Here is a 23,521-nt window from a genome sequence, read left to right on the forward strand (position 1 = left end):
GAATGTGAAAACATGAACTGTATTCAATCAAAATTGGATTGGAGGCTTTCAAAAATAAAGGCTAGTTCCTCATTGTCGAGTTAAGCTGTTATTCTTTATGATGTGGAGCAGCCCTGGCCTCCACCCCCCCCCCCCCCCCCCGATCTCACTGGAATCATCAGCCCCGGCCTCCACCCCCCCCCCCCCCCCCGATCTCACTGGAATCATCAGCCCCGGCCTCCCCCCCCCCCCCGATCTCACTAGAATCATCAGCCCCGGCCTCCCCCCCCCCCCCCGATCTCACTAGAATCATCAGCCCTGGCCTCCACCCCCCCCCCCCCCGATCTCACTAGAATCATCAGCCCTGGCCTCCACCCCCCCCCCCCCCCCCCCCCCCCCGATCTCACTAGAATCATCAGCCCCGGCCTCCCCCCCCGATCTCACTAGAATCATCAGCCCCGGCCTCCCCCCCCCCCCCCCCCCCGATCTCACTGGAATCATCAGCCCCGGCCTCCCCCCCCCCCCCCCCGATCTCACTAGAATCATCAGCCCTGGCCTCCACCCCCCCCCCCCCCCCGATCTCACTGGAATCATCAGCCCCGGCCTCCCCCCCGATCTCACTGGAATCATCAGCCCCGGCCTCCCCCCCCCCCCCCCCCCGATCTCACTGGAATCATCAGCCCCGGCCTCCCCCCCCCCCCCCCCGATCTCACTAGAATCATCAGCCCTGGCCTCCACCCCCCCCCCCCCCCGATCTCACTGGAATCATCAGCCCCGGCCTCCCCCCCCCCCATCTCACTGGAATCATCAGCCCCGGCCTCCCCCCCCCCCCATCTCACTGGAATCATCAGCCCCGGCCTCCCCCCCGATCTCACTGGAATCATCAGCCCCGGCCTCCCCCCCGATCTCACTGGAATCATCAGCCCCGGCCTCCCCCCCCCCCCCCCCGATCTCACTAGAATCATCAGCCCTGGCCTCCACCCCCCCCCCCCCCGATCTCACTGGAATCATCAGCCCTGGCCTCCCCCCCCCCCCATCTCACTGGAATCATCAGCCCCGGCCTCCCCCCCCCCCCCGATCTCACTGGAATCATCAGCCCCGGCCTCCCCCCCCCCCCCGATCTCACTGGAATCATCAGCCCCGGCCTCCCCCCCCCCCGATCTCACTGGAATCATCAGCCCCGGCCTCCCCCCCCCGATCTCACTGGAATCATCAGCCCTGGCCTCCCCCTGATCTTGCTGCAATCCCCAGTCTTGGCTTCCCTAAATAGCATTGTGCCTTCTTGCTTCAAATGTATGCAAATCAACAGCTCTGTTGTTTAGCCCAAAAGAGTAATTTAGTTGATTGTAAATAATACATACCATTGTTTCCAGCCATATCAAGAGGTATACCCATAGTACAGTAAAATTCTTCATCTCAGGGTACTTTCCTCTAGGAAAGAAAAATACAAATGTTTAATGGTGAAAAGCTAGCTCAGTGTCAACATCAGAACTAACTGTATAAACATAAAAACTGGAAGCCAAAACAGACAGTGACAAATTGGTTAGCATTGCACAATTCTGATTTAACCGACTGAGCATTTGTTGTCGGCAGATTAACTGAGAGATTTACTAGAGAAATTGGTTATCACAGCAGCAGGCCGTGTTGAAATGAACCATTGATATTTTGATGTAGCTGGTGTTGTACAATATGCAACAGGGCCTCTAATAAATAAATTGACAGGCTGGATTGCAAGCACGTTACAACTGCATGATGTTTGCAGTGATCTACATGGGCATACCTTGCTCTGGGTATATAAGTTACATAGGAGATTGTTATACAAGTCCACTGGCTGTGCCTAACGTCATTAGCATCATGAAATCAAGCTTGAAGGTCATGCATTACTTTGTTATTCTTTGACAGAAAATTTTAGAGGGTCTTGGAAATAAAAACAGCTAGTTATTGCCCCATCAATACAAGTGTTTATTCAGACATAACAACACAGAAAACCACTGAGGAAATCATGGACTGACATACCTGATCTTCCATTCATGTAAATTAATGGACAAAAAAAATCAGGCTTAGGACCTAACCACTGCTCCCTGCCAGTGCTGATCCTTGCCAGGAGTACTCAATCAGGAAATCAAAATATCAAAACATCACAATCAATCCACAAGCACCCTACAGTCATCCTGTTGCAGCGTCCAATTGTTCCTTAAATTATTCCAGGTCTTTCACCTCAACTGCTCTATCTGGGAGTCCATTCCATGTACTGATCACTCTTTATGTGAAGAATTTCCTGATACCAGTCCTGAATTTCCCTTTTACTAGTTTGAAACTGTGTTCCCTTGTCCTACTTTTGCAATTTAGTTTAAAGTAATATTCCAGATTTACCTTCACTATACTCTTTATTATCTTCTATATCTCTAAGATCACTTCTCAAACGATTCCTTTCCAAGCTGAAAAGCCCAACTTTCTCCACTCTTTCTTCATAACTCACGCTCCTAACACTGGGGATCAGCCTTGTGGCTCTTCTCTGCACTGCCTCCAGCTCTTTAATGTGTATTGGTGACTAAAGCTGGACACAGTACTCAAGCTGCCGTCTGACCAGAGCACCTTACAGTCTTGCTACCTCCTCTAACTAACATTCATCTGTTTTTCTAGGTAGTTCAACATTTTATTGGCTTTGTTGAATGCTGCTCTGCATCGGTTGGGCATGTTGAGCCCTGAGTCTACTAAGGTTCCCAAATTTATCTTCAGCTATTTCAACAGCATTTATGGAGAATGTGCATTGCTCATTTTTCCTTCTGTGCAGTACCTTGCACTCGTCTGCCTCAAATTTTATCTGCCTCTGATCTGCCTATGCATTTATTTTGTCCAACTCACGATAATTTCTGATTCCGTTGCCTCTCCCAGTTTGGTATAAAATTTGACCACTCTACATTTGGTTTCTGAGTCTAGGTCATTTATTGTAAACAATTTTACAACACCAAGTTATAGTCCAACAATTTTATTTGAAATTCACAAGCTTTCGGAGGCTTCCTCCTTCGAAAGCTTGTGAATTTCAAATAAAATTGTTGGACTATAACTTGGTGTTGTAAAATTGTTTACAATTGTCAACCCCAGTCCATCACCGGCATCTCCACGTCGAGGTCATTTATGTCAGTGAGAAACAGTAGTAATCCCAAAACCGAGCCCTGGGGTACTTCACTTAGTACTTCCCCTCCCTCTCACCCTGACATAGCTCCTCTAATGCGTACTTGTTCTTTCCTGCCCTTTAACTAGTTTCTTAACCATTCACAGCGTTTACCCTGAATCCCTACAGCTTTAAGTTTGCCACATAGCATTTTATGCAGGACTTTGTCACGTGTCGTTTAGAAGTCTAGGTATACTATGTTGTAGGACTTTCAAAAGTGTACTTAGAATGTTACTTCCTCAAAGAAGTTGAGGAGGTTGATCAAGCTGAATCCACGTTGTCAACTCTACTACATTAATGTTGTACAGAAACTCAAAGTTTACGCTTGACAATCGATTCCATTATTGAAATAGAAGTGAGACTAATGGGTCTGTAGTTGCTTGTATCTGTTTTATCCTCCTTTTTCAAGAAGGCATCACATTGGCATGTTTCCAATCTACTGGTACCTCCCCAGTATCGAAAGACACCATTGTAATGGTTGTCAGTGACTCACAAGACCATTTCCCTAGTCTTTTGTAGTGTTTTGAGATAAATACTATCTCTTCCTTGTGATTTGTTTTGAGCCCATTTGGCCTGCCTAGAACTTCCCTCTCATTTATATTGAAGTCTTGATTTTACTTTGGTTACCTCTGTCTGGGGATGTCATGTTACTCCATGTTTTCCTTTTTAAATACTTGAAGGAAATAATCATTCAGAATATTAAACATCTTGTGCAAATCCTCAGGTTTGATTCCTTATGCATATGTTATGGTTTCACATCTTCTTTGACCGCCCTCATTATTATAGAGGGCAGTCATAGATTTTCTCCTGTTCCGTTTAGCCTCTTGCTGTGCTTTGTCGAGATCCATCTTTGTCCCTCCGATCACCCTTTTAACTCATTCTGCATTTTCTTATATTCATCCCAGTGAACCCCTTCCCCTTTACTCCCACAGGATTTGTAGAGGTAATTTTTCCTCTATTTCAATCTTAATTTGTTTCTTTATCCACTGTGGATCATGTTGGTTTAGTCTGAGTTTCTTTGATTTTTGGTATGTATTTATCCCATGCTCAGCATTATACCTTTAAAGATGTTCCACTGTCCTGTACTGAAGTGTTGTTCAACAACTTCCACCAATCTATTTGCTTCATGGAATTTAGCCCTTTTAAAGTTATATGCCAGGCTCTTGGTCTTGGATATTTCTGACTCCCAGATCATATTAAACTTCATCATTATGTGGTCGCTGTCCTCTAAAGGCACTACAACTTCCATTTCCGGTACGTTATCTGGATCATTTACAAATACCAGGTCAAGATGAGCACTGCCTCTTGTTGCTTGCTTGACTCACTGGGTCATATTACAGTCATGCGTTAGATTTACCAACTCTTATTCCAAAGCATTTCAGTTTGGTTCATTGAAATCTCCCTTTTAAAATAATTTTCCTGTTCCCGCATACCTTTCCTATCTCTTCGTAGAGCAATTTGTCCTCCTTCTTATGCTTACTTGGGGATCTGCTGAATACCTGTAGTGTTTTTCGGCATTAGAGATGTCTTCCCAGAGTAGTTCATTCTGGAGCTTTCTCCCTTACACATGATCAACAGGATCAGGTGACACATCGGGCTGCAACCATCTCCTTTTTTGCCCACTTTGTCTTTTCCGAACACACTAAATCCCTAAATGTTATATTCATTTCCATCCTCTGGATTTAGCTATGTCCCTGATACTTCCACTAAATTTTAGTTCTCTACTGCCACAACAGCTTCCAGTTCTGGCATCTTATTCCTAATGCTTTCTAGCATTCTTATATAAACATCTAATTATATACTTATCTCCTTTTAAGTTCCTCATTACCTGGTTATTTCTGGTCTTCAGTTCATGTATGCCTCTCAGGGTATCTGTGTTCATACCCACCTGTTGACTACCTTCTCCCCTATGACCTGCCTCATCTGGTATCCTGTTTCATCTGTGCCCTCCCCTTCACCACCACCCCCCCCCCCCCACCTTCTAGTTTAAATTATTTTCGATTGTTGCTTCAGTATTCCTCCCTGGTCTTTGTTCCTACATAGTTTAGGTGCAGCCAGTCTCCCCTGTACCAGTCCTTTTTATTGAAAGTGTTCCCAGCTCTTTATGAAGATGACATTGTTGCTTTCATATGATGTTGTCAGCCACTTGCTAACATCCTCAATTTTCTTCATGAACTCTCTTCCTTTTCCAAACACTGGGATATGCCAGAGACCATTACTTTGCATCTCTGATCTTTGAGTTTTAAGGCAATTCTTGCATATATGACTTTTAAGGCATCTATATTTCTTATATTAAAACATCCACTATCCCCATTTCCTTCGCTTCTTTCAGAACTCGTCTTTGAAATATGGTAAACCTGTCCCTGATTGTCCTGGTCTCTAATTCTGATACCTGATGATAATGTGGCCTCACAAGTGATTTACAGAAGGTTGAAATAACTTCCTTCAGCTAAAAGTCAAAATATCCTCAAGGTGGATCCCAGTATTTGATTAGCTTCATTGATATCAGCTTTGCATCGACTGGAAACTTTCAGTGAATTGTCAATAGCACACCAAATCATTTTCCTTTTACATTCTTTGGAAATGGATTTATTATTTTAATTTATTTATTTGTTATTGTTACTTTTATTTTGTTCGTATGAATTCAAATAAGCCAACTGCTCCTTAAATTACCAGTGGTGTCCTACTGTTGCTGTATCGCAGTGGGTTTCACCCAATCCCAAAATTGAATGCCCCATTTTAAAAAAACTTTGTCATTATATCTAGTCCTGGACCAATCGAAGTCCATCATCACAATATCACCAAACAGGATTCCCTTGAATGCTTATCTGTTTCAATCTCTAGTTCGTGCCAATATGACTCTGGATCACCTGTGTGTGATCTTTACTGACTCACTGGATGTCTTCGAGGAGCTCATGATAGGTTCTGTCTAACGTTCCCTGGCCTTACTATTGTTGTTTCTTTTGCATTATTTTTTATGATTAAAAATATTAGTTTGGGTGGCCAACCTCATTGAGGAATATGAGCGATGCCCTCCATAATAAAGGGAGTCATCTGTTCAATATGAGCATGCCCTTCCCATAAGGGGAAGGCACTTACTGATGTACCAAGCCCTATTGACTATCATCGTGTAAAGTCACTGTGGCTCACCTGAGGGTTAGAGAAAATCCTTGATTCATGTATGTTAGCTATTTATTAATATAACCTTTGAAGTTTGTAAACAATTTAGTCAACAGGCAAGCAAGTAAGCAGCTCCAATGCAGGATGATCAATCAACTATCTTTTACCTAATTATAAATAGAATGCTTAACACCCAGCTCCCATGATGGTTCAGTGAATGTATCCAATAAGTAACTGAGTTAGAGAGACCATCAAGGTGAAAGTTTGATTCTTGATGTGTGCTGAGTTCACTTTCTCAGGCAGCACAGTGCTTGGTGGGGGGATGGGGGTGCTACAATTTTACTTAATTGTACTGGATTAGGGAGAAGAAAGTAGAGCCAGGGTTCCCTCTCCTGATCACTGTCTAGGAATCACAGCTGGAAGTGCATTTATCTGCATATTGGGTAAGGTCAGAAATGGGCTAGATTGCTGTACGCCTGTCACTACTCTCTAGCGAGGCTCACGCATGAAAACTAGTCTCTTGAGGGAGGTACTGATGGCACCAGCTGCCCCAGAACTCCCAGAAAGAGGTCAACACCATCCAAAGAAGAGGGAAGAAAATTGGAAATAAAAAATACTCAATACCACAGGCTTCGTGGCATTTTAATCCAATTTCGGGGTGACATTGTGTTCGCATGACATGCTGAATCTACGAGGACATGTTATTTCAAGTGTGAACTAGCTTTCTGTAAGCCATCCTTAAGGTGAAAGTGAATGAATATTGATTCACACTGTTCCTCCAAGGCCTACTGTAGCAAATCTCCTTCTCCACTGCTGGTGGAGATCAGGGAGTCCACCAGAAGTATTAAAATGACCCTGAGGCTGGGGCCACATCGATGTGCTGGTTAAAAGTCAAAAATGCACCCCAGTTCTACAAAAGTGGAAGATTTGGGCCAGAATGTGTAAATAGCTGCATAAAGCGAGCAATGAAACTGTAAGTGATTTCCTGTATGGGCTGCTCTTGCACATTCTTCACTTCCTTGCCCTTGTCTTCCATCTGGACACACCTTGATGTGCCGTCCGGCGGAGGCAGGAGAGCACGATGGAGGGTTCTCTATGCAAGAGTCCCCCCCCTGCACCATTGGGGATCTGGCGTGGAGAGTGTTGCATGGAGCATTGTCGACAAATAGGCTTTTAAGTCACTTCACAGACTCCCAGGCCGCCTATGACTTCTGCGGTCTGGATGAGTTTGTGTTTCATATCTACATGGAATGTGAGAGGTTGCAGCCCCTCTTCCACTATTTGAAGGGGATGCACCTCAACTTCTGGCTGCACTTCAGTCCCATGCTCCTGATCTTTGGCCAGCCGGTGCGGAGGGGAGTAGGAAAGTCGGAGGACCTCCTCGTGGATCTGCTCCTGGGCCTGGCCAAGGTGGCCATCCACAAGTCCAGGTTGGACGCGGCCCGTTGGTGCGGTCGCTCTGGCTGCCTACCTCTCTCTCGCGGTCTGGTCCACGTTGGGCTGGCCTTGGAGGGGGAGCACGCGGCCTCTGCCGGTACGCTTGATGCTTTCCACGACCAGTGGGCACCACAGGGACTGAAGTGCGTAGTAGATAACAGTAATAACATTATGATTTAATTTGATAAATGTTCCTTGTCATTTATGATTTGGTTATTATTAGTTGTAATAAAAAAAAATTTACAAAATAAATTATAAGTAGGGCTTTAACAATCATGTGCAACTCTTATTTACCTTGAATCGTTAACTTTAATAACTGCAGTGTTATTTTATTTGTGTAGTGAATTAAATAATTTTGTGCAAATATTGAATGATAACCGTTGAATTAATCTACCGTTCTTGCCAAAGCTTCCTGAAGCAGGAGAGACAGAGCATCCAAGAGGTTATTGGATATACATAATATATCACATCTGCTTATCATTCATTTTTGGTGTGGTCTTTATAAGTGATACAGGGGAAGAAATTGTTTTTTTTTCTAAGTTGCAGATATTTTGTGATGTCATGAACTATGCTGTCATTCAGTAACTGTGCAGTGTGTAGTTTATTGGAACATTTTTCTTCAGAAAGCAGGATCTTCTCAAACCATTGTTTATAACAGCTTACATTTATATAGTGCTTTTAACTTGGTAAAATGTCCCAAGGCACTTTGCAGGAGCATAATTACACAAAAATTCACACAGTCTAAGTAGGAGACATTAGGACGGATGACCAAACACTTGATCAAAGAGGTAGGTTTCAAGCAGCGTCTTTCTCAAGGAGAGAGAGGTAGAATGGCAAAGAGGTTTTGGGAGGGAATTCTAGAGTTTAGGACCTAGACGGCTGAAGGCACAGCCGCCAATGGTGAAGGAAGTGGGGGATGCACAAGAGGCCAGAGTTGGAGGAAAGTAGAGTCCTCGGAGGACTGGAAAAGATTATAGAAATAGGGAGGAGCGAGGCCATGGAGGGATTTGAACACGAGAATGAGAATTTTAAAATTGAGGTGTTGGTGGACCGGGAGCCAGTGTTTAGTAGGAAATCATATCCCAGCAAACAAAGATGTAAAATAGATATTGCTTCCAACTTTTACTGTCTATGTCTATAGGCTTTAGAGTTGCAAGTAAACTCAATAAATGTGCGACATACATAGAGTAGCATATCAGCAGGTAACTAAATTGCTGTCAGTTGATGAGTAAATATATTGCTTGAGGTTTCTGCACTCTGTGTGGGCTTTGTTCCAGGATGTTTATTGAAGTATCAATATAGCCACAACGGTGACCAGCAAGTGTTGCCAGCATTGATTATTCTTTGTCAATCAAAGATGTTGGACTGTTTCCCAGTGGATGGTCACAGAAATACTTAAAATGAATGGATGGTGTCACTCCATAATTTGCTTCTGTATAGAGATGTGATCAGCTGGAAACTTTGCAGGACCAGGTCTGTGCTGCTCTTGTTAAATTTTATTTTAGAGGATTTGAAATCTCTATAATTAATTATTTTTACTCCCACACCTGTCTGGCGAGGCCGTGCACTTCCTGCAGCTGAGGTGACAGATGGATAGCTGAGAGGCTAGATGCTCCCAACATCACTCTTATGCCAGGCACTAGTGAATCACAGTCTCTCCCAGTACTCTTCATTCATGCACACAGAACAAAGCCAGTTTCCATAAGTAGACTTTCACCTTTTAATAAACTAAAACTTCCTTTCTTGTGCGCAACATTAATGAATTATTATGCCACATATTTCTATTGCAATATATCTTGGTAATTTGGAGATTTCATGTGTTTCCCACCACATTCTCTCGTCTGTTTCAAAAGAGGGAGAAACATTATTTTGCCAGACCCTTGCCTACAGGGTGTATATTGGCCCATAAATTGCTCCGAGTGGCGAACGATTGGCGCTCGCCACTCCATAGATTTACACTCAACCTCTAACTTACTGCGGTCTTTACTGCGGGAACTTCCCCTCATAGGAAGCTAAGAGCCCAGTGTTAATTCCAGTGAAGCGAGAGGAAGAGAGAGGAGCGATCTCTGCCTTCAACCAATCAAACTGCAGCATGCTTGAAAAGCCGTGAAGAGTCAAAACCTTGAAGAACAAGCTGCAACGTAAAAAAACAGGAAGTGAAAGCTACAATAATAAAATCATTCGTTAAAAACAGATATAGACAGCAAAAGAGAGAGGGTAAGAAGAGACAGAAGGAAAAAGTTTTTTTTTAATTTTAATTTTTAAAAAATTACTAAAATCTCTTAAAATAAGGAATAATGAAGTTCCACATTTTTAAAAGTTAATTTTTAGTTGTTTGGCAGTCATTAAGAGTGTTAAAACTTAGTTTAGACCTGGTATATTTAAGCGTACCTGTTTTGTGGCGATCTTAGTTTCGAGCTAGGCAAAAGAGCAAGTTGGCGCTGGTCCATTGATTCTGTTGATTGCAGCTGGCAAGGTCCCTTTTAAGGCCAACCTGTCAGATCGCCGGTGAATCAGGAAGAGCAACTTCCGGATTTCTGAGTTTGATTGTGCATGTGCGGTCGCCGGAACGTGCTCTTTCATTTGGCCACTAACAATGGAGGGTGCTGTTGAGCTCACTTTTTAAAAGCAATTTCCAGCCCAATATGTATTTTTTTTAAACAATGCCAAAATGAAAGAACTCGACATCTCAGCCGAACTTAAATCAATTTTAGAACACAATCACATCTTTCACAGATATCTCAAAATTCTTTACAGGCAATGAATGACTTTGCATTGTGGTGACTGTTGTTATGTAGACTAATGCAGGCATTTTGTGGACAGCAAATTCCCACAAACAGCTCTTTAAAGGAAAAAAGAAGAAACAAAATATTCTGAGTTGAGGCAAAATTTCAGATTTTACCAAATATAATTTTGACTGAACTTAGGTCAGGAATTTTCTTCAAAACCTTTGGAAGAAGAAGGGAGAGAGATAGGACTAAGGTGATGAGACACAGTAACAGTACACAAAGAACATCCCAATAAACGGAGGAGTCAGAAAAAGAATGACTTGAGAGAGTGTGAAAATGAAGGTGGAAAAGAGTAAAATACACAAAAAAGATAAACTGAACAGAAAATGATATGAAGCAAAAAGGTAAGTAATGTAAAGTAGCAACATATATCATTAGGCAGCAAAGATGAAAAGGGAGAACCATATCAAGAAATGGAAAGCTCCAGAGTTACATTACCTGTCCTGCATTATTTCCAGCAATAATACTCAAAAACGTTAGCTACCATTTTTACTATTGTTTCTAACTGAGGCCCTCCCCACCCCATTTATTCGTTAAAGTCCATTTTACCACCCTTTTTATCCTTTCTACCAGGACCGTGGTCCCAGCCCTGTTCAGGTGGAGCTTGTCCCAACATTACAGCTCCCTCCTGCTCCAGTACTGGTGTTAGTGTTCCATGAAACATTGAGCTAGAGTGCGAGTTAGAGACACTCTGACACATAAGGAAGGGGGAGAAATTTCTGGATAGTTTTCTCCAGCGTACGGTCACATCTCAGAGGAAAGCACAGGTGCAGGAAGGGGAGAGTGTGACTCCTTCAGCCACGTGTTTGTCCCTATGCCAATTAGCACGTGGCTCGTGTAATAATCCTGAGATTACCACTCTTGAGATCCTGCTTTTAATTTAGCTCTTAATTCCTGATACTCCCTCAGCAGGACCTCCTTCCTTTTCTTCCCTATGTCATTGGTCCCGACAACTGGATCTTCCCCCTCCCTTTCCAGCCGCATAGAAATATCCCCTTACCCTGGCACCAGATAGGCAACACATTTTTCGGGACTCTTCATCGTGGCTGCAGAGGATGCTATCTATCCCCCTAATTATTGAATCCCCTACAACTACTATATTTCTATTCTGCTCCTCCCCACTTTGGACAGCCCTCTGCTCCAAGGTCAGCATTGTGCCTGTCCTCCCCACAGTTTTTCTCCTTATCCTCACAGGTATCAAGTACATTGTACCTGTTGGATCGGACCAGTGTCTGCGGGGCAGCCTCCTCCATCTCCCCTCGGTTCCCCCTACCCTGCTGACTGAAAGTCACACTCTCCCCTTCCTGCATCTGTGCTTTCCTCTGAGGTGTGACTGTACGCTGGAGAAAACTATCCAGAAATTCCTCCCCCTCCCTTATGTGTCGGAGTGTCTCTAACTCACACTCCAGCTCAAGGACTCTGAGCTGGAGTGTCTCAAGGTGGAGAAATTTCCTGCAGTGTGGCAATCCAGGACAGTCTCACTGTCCACAAACTCCCACATATCATCATCCTGACACTGCCATTTCTAGTTTTTTTATTTATTAAAAGCAATTTAATTCTAGATATAATAGAATTACTTTAGATCTAGATTATATTTAGTAGATCAATTTTAGCTTGATTTCAGATTAATTTTAGCTAATTAGTTGTTTTTATTTTAGTCTCCTTGGCTTCTATTTATGTATACCAGATTTGTATTAAATGCAATTAGGATCCCTTAAATATTGGTATTCTTTACTTAGTTAATTTAATTTTATCCCCTTGGATCTAATTAATTAATTACTGATTATTTAAATAATTTACTTATTTACTGTTGCCCCTTGGTTTAAATTACTTAGCACCTCATTCCCACTCTCACCAAATTCCCATCATCTTCCTGTTTAGCAAGTCACTCAGTTTAGCAGATTTACCCAACTCTCACCCAGTTCTGTGCTGCAGGTAAGGGACATGGATTTAAATGTACTAAGAGACCAGTTAGTAAGTGCCTATGTGACCCATGTAGACACAAAACCATGACATCCTTGCTGTATGGTGCAGATTACATGTTACTATAGTTGTATTAATTCTCTGCACTTTTATGACAATTGGCAGCAAGACAATTTTTCATCTTTTTAGATAGTGAAAATAAAACTTTTCTTTAAATACCTATCCTGCTGCCTTTAAAAGATTGACAATCTCTTGCTATTGGTACCCTCACTTTATTTCTCGACAAAGCTGAAGAAGATTAGCGAAGCAGAACTAACATGCAATCAGGGACTCACAGCTCGGATCCTGTCTCCATTGGTGAGAACTCTGAGGGAAAAGTTCAGCAACAAAAAAATGCTGCAGAATTGTGAAGTCTTTATAGCCCATGACACCGAGGCTATTCACAAAATATTATCAAATTTCATGTTTCAATTCATGGTGCACTGGCACCAGTACTGGGGAAAGGGGGAGCTGTTCCGCTGTGACAGACTCCACTTAATCCGGGCTGGGACCAGTGTCCTGGCGAATCAAATAACTAGGGCGGTAGATAGGGCTTTAATCTAATAAGCGGGGGTGGGGGGGGGAGAAAGAGTTCAGGTGAGGGTAAATTTATAAGTCTAAAGAGAAAAGTAAAGGCTGTAGAACAAAGTAGTGATTTGGGTTAAAAACAAGCAGTGCGTGTCAGGAAAGGACAGAGTTTAACAAAGGTAATAGGGCTTTAATGACTAAGGTCACATCAGGGAAAAATAGTAAAAAGTTAAAATTAAAGGTGTTGGAGGGTATAAATTAGGATTATGTGGAGATGCCGGTGATGGACTGGGGTGGACAAATGTAAGGAATCTTACAACACCAGGTTATAGTCCAACAAATTTATTTTAAAATCACAAGCTTTCGGAGATTATCCCCTTCGTCAGATGAATGAGTGAAAAGGTTCTCAAATCGCATATCTTATACTAGGCTGGGACAGCATCACACCAATCAAAAGGTGTCGTTGTTATTCAAACAGGCCAGTCACAGAGAACAGCACATCCCAGTACACTGGATATACATTGTGTCAATTATACAGACAGGCAGAAAGAAACCCAAAATGGCAGAGAGAGAATATTAAAAAACATAATTTTTTTCCCTTTTTTGCTGGTGGGGTTACGTGTAGCGTGACATGAACCCAAGATCCCGGTTGAGGCCGTCCTCATGGGTGCGGAACTCGGCTATCAACTTCTGCTCGACGATTTTGCGTTGTCGTGTGTCTCGAAGGCCGCCTTGGAGAACGCTTACCCGAAGATCGGTGGCTGAATGTCCTTGACTGCTAAAGTGTTCCCCGACTGGGAGGGAACCCTCCTGTCTGGCGATTGTTGCGCGGTTTCCGTTCATCCGTTGTCGCAGTGTCTGCATGGTCTCGCCAATGGGTTTCTTTCTGCCTGTCTGTGTAATTGACACAATGTATATCCAGTGTACTGGGACGTGCTGTTCTCCGTGACTGGCCTGTTTGAATAACAACGACACCTTTTGATTGGTGTGATGCTGTCCCAGCATAGTATAAGATATGCGATTTGAGAACCTTTTCACTCATTCATCTGACGAAGGGGATAATCTCCGAAAGCTTGTGATTTTAAAATAAATTTGTTGGACTATAACCTGGTGTTGTAAGATTCCTTACATAAATTAGGATATTAGAGGAGCATGTAACAAGGGTAATGCAATAATAGTAGGAGACTTTAATCTTCTTATAGACTGGGCAAACCAAATTGGCAAAAGTAGATTGGAGGACAAGTTCATAGAATGCATTCGAAGCAGTTTTCTAAAATAGTATGTCGAGGAACCAACCAGGGAATAGGCTATTTTAGATCTAGTATTGTGTAATGACACAAGGTTAATTTGTAATCTTATGGTTAAGGATCCTCTGGCAGAGAGTGATCATAATATTATGAATTTCATAGAGTTTGAGAGTGATGTAGTTAAGTCCAAAACTAGGGTCTTAAATTTAAACAAAGCCAATTACATTGGTATGAGGGGCGAGTTGGCTAAGGTAGATTGGGAAATTAGATTAAAAGATATGATGGTCGATAAGCAATGGCGAACATTTAAAGAAATAATTCATAATCCTCAACAAATATACATTCCCTTAAGGAATAAAAACTCCAAGGGAAAAGTAATCCAAGTATAGCTAACTAGAGAAGTTAAGGATAGTATTAGATTAAAAGGAGATGCTTTCAATATTGCCAAAAAAAGAGTAGTAAGCCTGAGGATTTGGGGAGGGGGTTGGAAATCAGCAAAGGATGACCAAGAAATTGATAGAGGAGAAAATTGAATATGGGAGTAACTAGCAAGAAATATAAAAACAGATTGTAAGAGCTTCTACAAGTATGTAAAAAGGAAGAGAGTAGCGAAAGTAAACGTTGGTCCCTTAGGGGTAGTGACAGCAGAAATTATAAATGGAGAAGAAGGAAAAGGCAGAGACGTTAAACAAATACTTTGTATGTGCTTTCACGGTAAAAGACACAAAAAAAATACCGGAAATAGTTGGGACCTTTAATGAGAGTGAGAAATTTAAAGTAATTAAGATTTGTAAGGAAAAAGTACTGAAGAAATTAATGGGACTAAAAGTTGACAAATCCCCTGGACCGATGGCCTATATCCTAGAGTTTTAAAAGAGGTGGCTGAATTGATATTAGATGCATTGGTTTTGATCTTCCAGAATTCCCTAGATTCTAGAACGGTCCCTATGGATTGGAAGGCAGCAAATGAACTCCCGCTATTCAAGAAAGGAGGGAGAGAGAAAACAAGGAACTATAGGCCAGTTAGCCTGACATGAGTAGTAGGGAAAATGATAGAATCTATTATTAAGGACGTATTAACAGGGCGCTTAGAAAATCATAATATGATTAGGCAGAGTCAGCACGGTTTTATGAAAGGGCCATCATGTTTGACAAATCCATTAGAGTTTTTTGAGGTTGTAATTACCAGGGTAGCTAAGGGGGAACCAGTGGGTGTAGTTTATTTGGATTTTCAAAAAAGCATTCGATAAGATGCCACAAGAGGTTGTTACACAAGATTAGGGCTCATGGGATTGGGGGTAATATATTAGCGTGGATTGAGGATTGGTTAATGCACAGAAAAAAGAGTAGGAACAAACGGGTCATTTTTGGGTTAGCAGATTATAACTGGTGGGGTGCCGCAAGGATCAGTGCTTGGGCCTCAGCTGTTTACAATATATATCAATGACTTAAATGAGGGGACCGAATGTAATGTATCCAAGATTGTTGACGATACAAAGGTGGGTGGGAAAGTAAGCTGTGAGGAGGACACAGAGGCTGCAAAGGGATAGCGACAGGTTAAGTGAGTGGGTGAGAAGGTGGCAGATGGAGTATAATGTGGGGAAATGTGAAATTATCCACTTTGGTAGGAAGAATAGAAAAGCAGAATTTTTTAAAAAGATGAGAGATTAAGAAAGGTTGGTATTCAGAGGGATCACAAAGTTAACATGCAGGTACTGCAAGCAAAATTCTTAATATACGGTATTCGCTGCTTACAATGTGGTCGTCTCTACATTGGGGAGACCAACCGCAGATTGGGTGATCGCTTTACTGAACACCTCCGTTCAGTCCGCAAGCGTGACCCTGACCTGCCGGTCGCTTGCCATTTTAATTCCCTGTCCCACTCCGTCTTCGCCCTCTTACACTGTTCAAATGAAGCTCGAGGAACAGCACCTCATCTTTCGTTTAGGCACTTTACAACCTTCCAGACTTTCCCATTTTTTTGTGGGACTGCAGCTGCTGATTATGGTTCTGCTGTTGCCATTTACAGCTCCTCTAGATCCATCCTTTGTTTTTTAACCTGTCCCATTACCACCCTCCTTGCCTTGCACCATCATCCCTTTTGTCATTTAATCACTCTTGCCCTCTACCCTATCACAGACCTTCCCTTTTGTTCTTTCCTTCCCTCCCTCACCACCCCCCCCACTTTCCCTGGCTCTGTACTTGCTTAAAAATTGTTAACTCTTTAACATCTTTCCGTCCTAATGAAAGTTTATCGATCTGAGATGTTAACGGTTTTGTTCTCCACAGATGTTGCCTCACTTGCTGAGCTTTTCCAGCATTTTCTGTTTTTATTTCAGATTCCCAGCATCTGCAGTATTTTGCTTTTGAAAATTCTTAGAGGGCTTGACAGGGTAGATGCTGAGAGGCTGTTTCTCCTGGCTGGAGAGTCTAGAACTAGGGATCATAGTCTCAATATAAGAGGCCAGCCATTTAGGACCAAGATGAGGAAAAAATTCTTCATTTAGAGGATTGTGAATCTTTGGAATTCCCTAACCCAGAGGGCTGTGGATGCTCAGTCGTTGAGTATATTCAAGGCTGAGATCGAGTGATTTTTGGACACTAAGGGAATTGAGGGCTGTGGTGATAGGGCGGGCAAGTGGAGTTGAGGTTAAAGATCATCCCTGATCTTATTGAATGATGGAGCAGGCCCGAGGGGCTGTCTGGCCTCCTCCTGCTCCTATTTCTTATGTTCTTATGTAAACTGATTTAAAGTAAACAGCACCATATATTCAGTTTGAAATTTGCGGATTCTTAATTTTTCCTCCTGCTCCTGAGGATTGTGTTTTATTTCAAAATACTTTTAACATTAGGGAAATCCATCAACAGTCAGAGAGAATTTGAGTGTTGATGCATTTTGCTAGTTTTTTTCCTTTGGCTGCAGTCTGTTAAAAATAGACCCCAATGCTCCAAGGATATCTGGTCTATAGAATTTGTATTTCATAACTTCTCTTCCCCACTTTACTTTCTGCCTCTCAAATTTTGCTTTTTTTGAAAAGCTTCTCCATTTTCTTTTCTGTGATTCTCACTGCTTGTTAGTTTATTTCCCTATGTCTCTTCTTACTCATTCTTTTCTGACCCGCTCCTGTTTTCTACGCGTATCTCCATGTTGTTCAATACTTTCCCTGTTGCTTGCCTGGCCTCTTGATCTTTCCCATTCTTTCTCGACCCCATTCCTGGCATGTGAATTGTATTGATGGTTTTCATTTTATTGCTGTTTAAATGTTTTTTTAAGGTTGGATAATCAAGTTGATCAAATCTAAAGTGATTACTCATTTGATGTGTTACAGAATCATCTCATTGGCAAAGTCCATGGTTGCAAATTGCTGCCATTTTATCAGGCTGCAGTGTTGAGTGTGATTACTCAGGTGATGCACAACTAATGGCGTTAAGTGCTAAAGATTTGATCAGCCCACAGTGGACTAAACAAAACTAAATTATTAAACGGTGATGGAGAAAACACCAGGGACTTTGCTGACCAGATTTAATTAGTAAGACTTTTTTCTAACAAACAGAATGATGCATTTTTATTGAGTTTGAATGGAGAAACACTTCACTAAGCTACAGATGTGCTCTCTTCCTTAGCAGCTATTAGTTACTCTGTTAAAACCTATTGGAATCCCTTTTCAGCTTTCAGACCGGGTTCAACTAGAGTTTTATGCCCTTGTAAAGGCACAAGTGAGGTGCATCAAATAGTAAGGGTTATGCTGCCAGCACACAGTGCTACTGTCGTACCTCTGAACCTTAGAGCATAGCTACCAGATAGGCATCATGTCGGTTGTGGTGTGTTTGTGTGTGTGCCTCCTCATGCAGTGGCAGACCGAGTTTTGGAGGAAAGTGGAGTGGTTAATTTGTGTGGTCCAAATCCCCCAGCTGTACACATTCGGGAAAGGATTGGAATTGTCAGCCGCAGCTGTCAGATTGGAATGGTGACAGCACTACTCCAGTGCCAAGCTACTTAGTTCTTGGTGGAGGCGAAGCATTTAAATCCAAGTGCAATTTGGCTGCTCAATACTTGGATTTTTGTGCTGAATCAATGTGATGTGGATGTAAATTTGGTTTGAAAGATCCTACTAAAACCTGGGCATAAATAACATAACATCCTATTGAAGGCATCACTCATCTCCCTATAAAAGCTGATCACCTTAGTTCAGTATTGTTTCCTTAGGAGTTGCAATGCTCTCTTCCCCCTCCCTCACATTATTCTTGATCCCCTCCCCTTATTACTCTCCCTTTTACCTACAACAATGGGAAATCTATGGTATATGTGGGCAGAGAACTTAACACCATTTCTGGGTCAGTATTGCATTGCCCTGGTTGCAGCATATGCCTTCCCCAATAATTGCTCTTGGTGGCTCTGTTAGTGTATTGATTCAATCCCTTGTTCAGTGTGTTTGATTGGTACAACTTAATGCTCCCTTTGCTTCTCTGGTTAATTCCTGGTTGTAGGCAGAATTGGAATATCAGGAGATTTATGGAAATCCTACAATATAAGCATAAATACTGGACTTGGAATAATCAGTTATTTCACTTTCCCAATTTTACTGTTTCTGGAGTATCACTTTTTTAAAAAAGTCAGAAATGAACTGGGGTAAACCTCGATATCCTATAGTTCTATTTTACAGGCTACTTGTTATTTTTAATGAGTTTTTCTTTCAAAAGCGAATACCGACCATCAGTGGTGCAAGTACTTGTAAAAGTTGCAGCTTCCAAATGTAAAGGAGATTAAATCCTACACTACTGAAGTGAGGGAATCACTGAAGCACTTGCATCGATGATTGAGGGGCTGAATGGCCTACTCCTGTTCCTATGTTCCAATGTATCTCTACTGCCAGGGTCTGCACTGCACCATGCCAGTTCCTCCAATGGTGTTACTATTTAAGCAAAAATCTTAAAGTTATGGATGAATTTGAACTTCTTTACAAATTAAAAGAACATTGATTTTGAGATTGATTTTCTAAGCCTGAAAGTCCAGAACATTTTGTCCCATGTTGGTGCTGCCAATACATTTGATTCTCTGACTTAGTGTCAACTTTACATAAAATTTGTATTTTGTTGGTTTCACTCTTGGATGAGAGATGAGACTCCACTGTTGATGGTACCTTGGTGCTTTTACTCCATCGCATTGTGTTAATTAAGAATTTAGGCAGACAGGAGAAAGTCTTAACTGATTATTTCTGAAGCTTTAGACTTAAGAGTTACATCTTTTAACCAATGAAAGTTTGAACCAGGTTCAAAACAACTTTAAAAACTGATTATGGCAGTTCAAAAAATGGATAAGAAAATTCAAGTTAAACACAAGAATATGAGTAAACATTCATGAAGCTGAGGTTAGTTTGTTGAGCATTTGTGCCTTCCCATAAGGTCCTTTTTTAAAAACCTATATGTATCTTCACTGTTTCCTCCTCCACACCTCCTGCGTTTGAAGGGCAGCCTGCTGTCAAACTGTCACCAATGCCCCACGATGCAGGGAAGAGCAATGTACCTGAGACTTGGTGTTACATTTTCCTCCCTCTGCTACTTAGCATCTTGTTGTTGCTTAGTGGCTCCACAAAGCAGTGCAGCAGAGATGGACGACTCAGTAGAGTGAGCTGTGCAACTTCTTATCATTCTTTAGGGACGAGCATCAGTGTTTTGATGGAGAGTATCACCACTTTGGAGCATTAAAGTTTTTAAAAGAAAATAAGTGCAGTAATTCATTAGTATCCCCACTGGTTAAAATATCTTTGTGTAAAGTGGACAATTATTACTCCACAAGTGTGCACTCTGGATGATAATGGCCTATCTATGTCAACACTGCTTGAAGTATCGTTTGGAGTGGATCTAGTTCACTAATCTTTCTGATATCACTTTATTTATCAAGTTGATTTTCTTCTATTGAGAAGTGATGAATAAGCTCAAAGTATTGCCTAATTCAGCATCTTCTTGGCATTCAGTTTTGTATGCAAAGCCAGAAATCAGTGTGTAATTGAGATACAAGTCAGTTAACAATTATAGAATCAACCCATGAGGCCTTCATTGATAATTAGCAGATAATTCCAGGCACAGCCAGCCTGCTATCTCTGCCACAGGTTTTAGTTCTTTGTGAATTCTACAGAGACTGCTCTCTTTGCTAGAACTTCAGAGAACACCATATTTAACAGAGTCTAATTCAAATACACTGTTTAATTCTTCAAACAAAAACAACTTGCATTTATATAGCGCCTTTAACATAGTAAAAACATCCCAAGGCGCTTCACAGGAGCGTTACCAGGCAAAATTTGACACCGAGCCACATAGAGACATTAGGACGTGAACAAAAGCTTGATCAAAGAGGTAGGATTTAAGGAGTGACTTAAAGGAGGGGAGAGAAGTAGAGAGGTGGAAAGGTTTAGGGAGGGAATTCCAGAGCTAAGGGCCTAGGCAGCTGAAGGCCGACTGCCAATTGTGGAGAGACGAAAATCGGGGATGCGCAGGAGGCCAGAATTGGACGAGCGCAGAGATCTCAGGGGGTTGTAGGGCTGGAGGTGGTTACAGAGATAGGGAGGCCATGTAGGGATTTGAACATAAGGATGAGAATTTTAAAATCAAGACATTGCCTGACTGGATCCAATGTAGGTCAGTGAGCAAAGGGGTGATGGACGAACAGGAATTGATGCCAGTTAGAGTTTTGGATGAGCACAAGTTTACGGAGGGCGGAAGGTCAGCCAGGAGAGCAGAGCTTTGGCATAGTCACGTTTAGAGGTAACAAAGGCATGGATAAGGGTTTTGGCAGCAGATGAGCTGAGGCAGGGACGGATATGGTCGATATTACAGAGGTGGAAGTAGTCAGTCTTGGTGACTGTTTACCATTGTTGTTGGTGACTCCATGTATATCAGTTCTCTCTATTTTGTGGTGCGTCATCTACTACCTTGCCAAGAAATCACTTGTACTTAATATCCCCAATTGTCGACTGCTTTTCAGAAGCTAACTAATTATCCTGGACTGGGATATCCTATAGGTGAATTTTTACAATGAATTACGGTTCCAGAAAATGAAACAATACACTTACTACTGGCAGATCAATCATTGCCTCTGACACTTTAAAGAAAGTAAGGCTATGAATAGGTAACTTCCTGTTTGGACCCGAGTGGATTGATATTGACTCAGTTTCATCTATCATTTGGTGGTGTGAAGCCCTTGCACCAGTATTCTATCCATATGTCACATCCAGTAATGATGGCAAGATTAAGGATTTATCCCATGTACTCTCAGCAACAAGGGATGGCAATGTGGTGACTTGACATTGAAGCCTTTGAGATTGGAATTAGAAGTTTGAGGAAGGAAAGAAACTGCAAAAGAAAAGGGGAGAAGGGTCATAAAACAGTTTGCGTGACGAACCAGTTCAGGATGTTGTGGTTGCCTCCTCTCTGTGTACGGGTGAAGTGCACTGGATTTGTAACACGACGTGGTCCTTGACTGATGCCCATTTCTTGTTATAAATTTCACAGCACTAAATCTTATCAATTACCTTTCTTATATCAGTATCAACTGGAGTCTCAGCTGGCATGTTTTCCTCTGGTCAGTAAAACAAGTGAAAAAGTCATTGAGAGTTTAAAGTAAGCTACCTCGTTATACAGTTGCACCCACTTTTTTGTTCATATGAGCAACCAGAGAAAAATATCTTCATTAATTTGCTTATAAGTTCCATTGTATTCCACTGTTTTTTTCTCTCTTCTCACCATTTTCTGCCCTACCCTCCTTTCCTGAAAGTTCTGGTTCCTTGACGGGGTTGCTGTTCCACAGGTGATGGGTGCGTAACCTCCTGTATTTCAACCATGTGGCCATTATTCAAGTTTCTCCTTTGACACTGAGTGTTCGCATGTTATACACACACACACACACACACACACACACACACGTACATCACACGCACATATGGGCTGCTGCCCTGGCTGAGATCAACTAACTTAGCAGAGACCAGGAATCGAACTTGCAGCCTTCCTAGTCTGTATGGCTCAACTACTCACTGCTTTAGACAGCTGAGCCTTTTAAGGAAATAAAAGTTTGAACTAGTTGAACAAAACTATTTTTTTTAAAAATCTGGTTTTGTCATTTTTTCAGCTGACTGATGGCTGCAGGATTATGTGGACCTTTCATATGATTTAGGGTGGCTACTTGAATTGTTGTCCAAATTTTGTCACTTAACATTGCATTTGAATTGGTGCTTCAGCTAGTTGTGCCACCAACCTGTTGGACAGAGCTGCTATTCCTGTAGATTTGCATTTTTTCTTGAACAGTTTTCAGTGTTACAGTTTTTTCAACATTTTCTCCTGCAAGCTGCTGATGACCATTTCCATAATCAGCTCATACAATCTGAAACCGATATCTTTCACTCACTGCAATACTGAATTAACATAGCCCAGATTTCACATATGGATTCTTATCAATGTGGAAGGAGGAAAATACCAAAAGTTATGCCCACGCATACAGGCTGAAACTGCTGTTTGAATTTATTTACAGTTAGATGATTTACAGTAGCTAGGATATGGACACAATAATGTGTGGCACAAATGATAATGTACAACTGGGATTACTGTTTAAAATAAATTCCTTGTTCCCACAGCTCCCTCTAGAAAAGTCTTGAAATGACACATTCTCTTGTTATAATGCATAAGCAGTTGGAAACATATATTGACCAAATGCCAGAATGAGAGCGTGCGACCTTTAACCATGTGATGATCTTTGATGCCAGAGTAATCTAATTGCAGATTAGGATTTACAAACATGCACAATTGACAGGGTACTTGACTGATACGTTGATGTGGCCATATGATCCCAGGAAATAGAGCAGTGGGCTTCGGTTTTGAGAGGCCAACAGCACACGTCAGTTACAAAAAACACTGTTGTCAGACATCGACCCTTAACAAAGCTTCTTATAAACAAATTGTTATCTGTGACAGGACACTGCTGTCACCACTACTGTGACAGGGGATTTACCTTTCAAATAGAGTTAACTAATTCCACTAATTCAGGAAGGACCATTCAGGCCCTTTTGAAGTATGGGCACCCAGTCTGCTGAATGCCGCTGATGGTTTTCTTTCACACTAAAAATAAACCAGCACAAATTTCCCAGTTTGTGACATTTAACATCAACTCTTCCAGTTGTAGCCACATTTTAGATGTAATTTCTTACTGAGATTCTTGAGAACATCTGTGTAAGTTAGCTCACCTGATGGCTCAGCAAGTTTTCTATTGAGCACTTGAGCCATTCAGGCCAGGAAGG

General features: G+C 42.0%; 1 protein-coding gene across 13 annotated transcripts in view; it reads left to right on the top strand.

Annotated features, from left to right (window-relative positions):
- The window catches only part of dmd (dystrophin), a 1,591,310-nt gene that overhangs the window by 486,408 nt on the left and 1,081,381 nt on the right, over positions 1 to 23,521 (top strand). The gene's annotated exons all lie outside the window — the stretch shown is intronic.

The sequence above is a fragment of the Heptranchias perlo genome, chromosome 11 (assembly GCF_035084215.1).
Source record: "Heptranchias perlo isolate sHepPer1 chromosome 11, sHepPer1.hap1, whole genome shotgun sequence".
In the NCBI taxonomy this organism is placed as follows: domain Eukaryota; kingdom Metazoa; phylum Chordata; class Chondrichthyes; order Hexanchiformes; family Hexanchidae; genus Heptranchias; species Heptranchias perlo.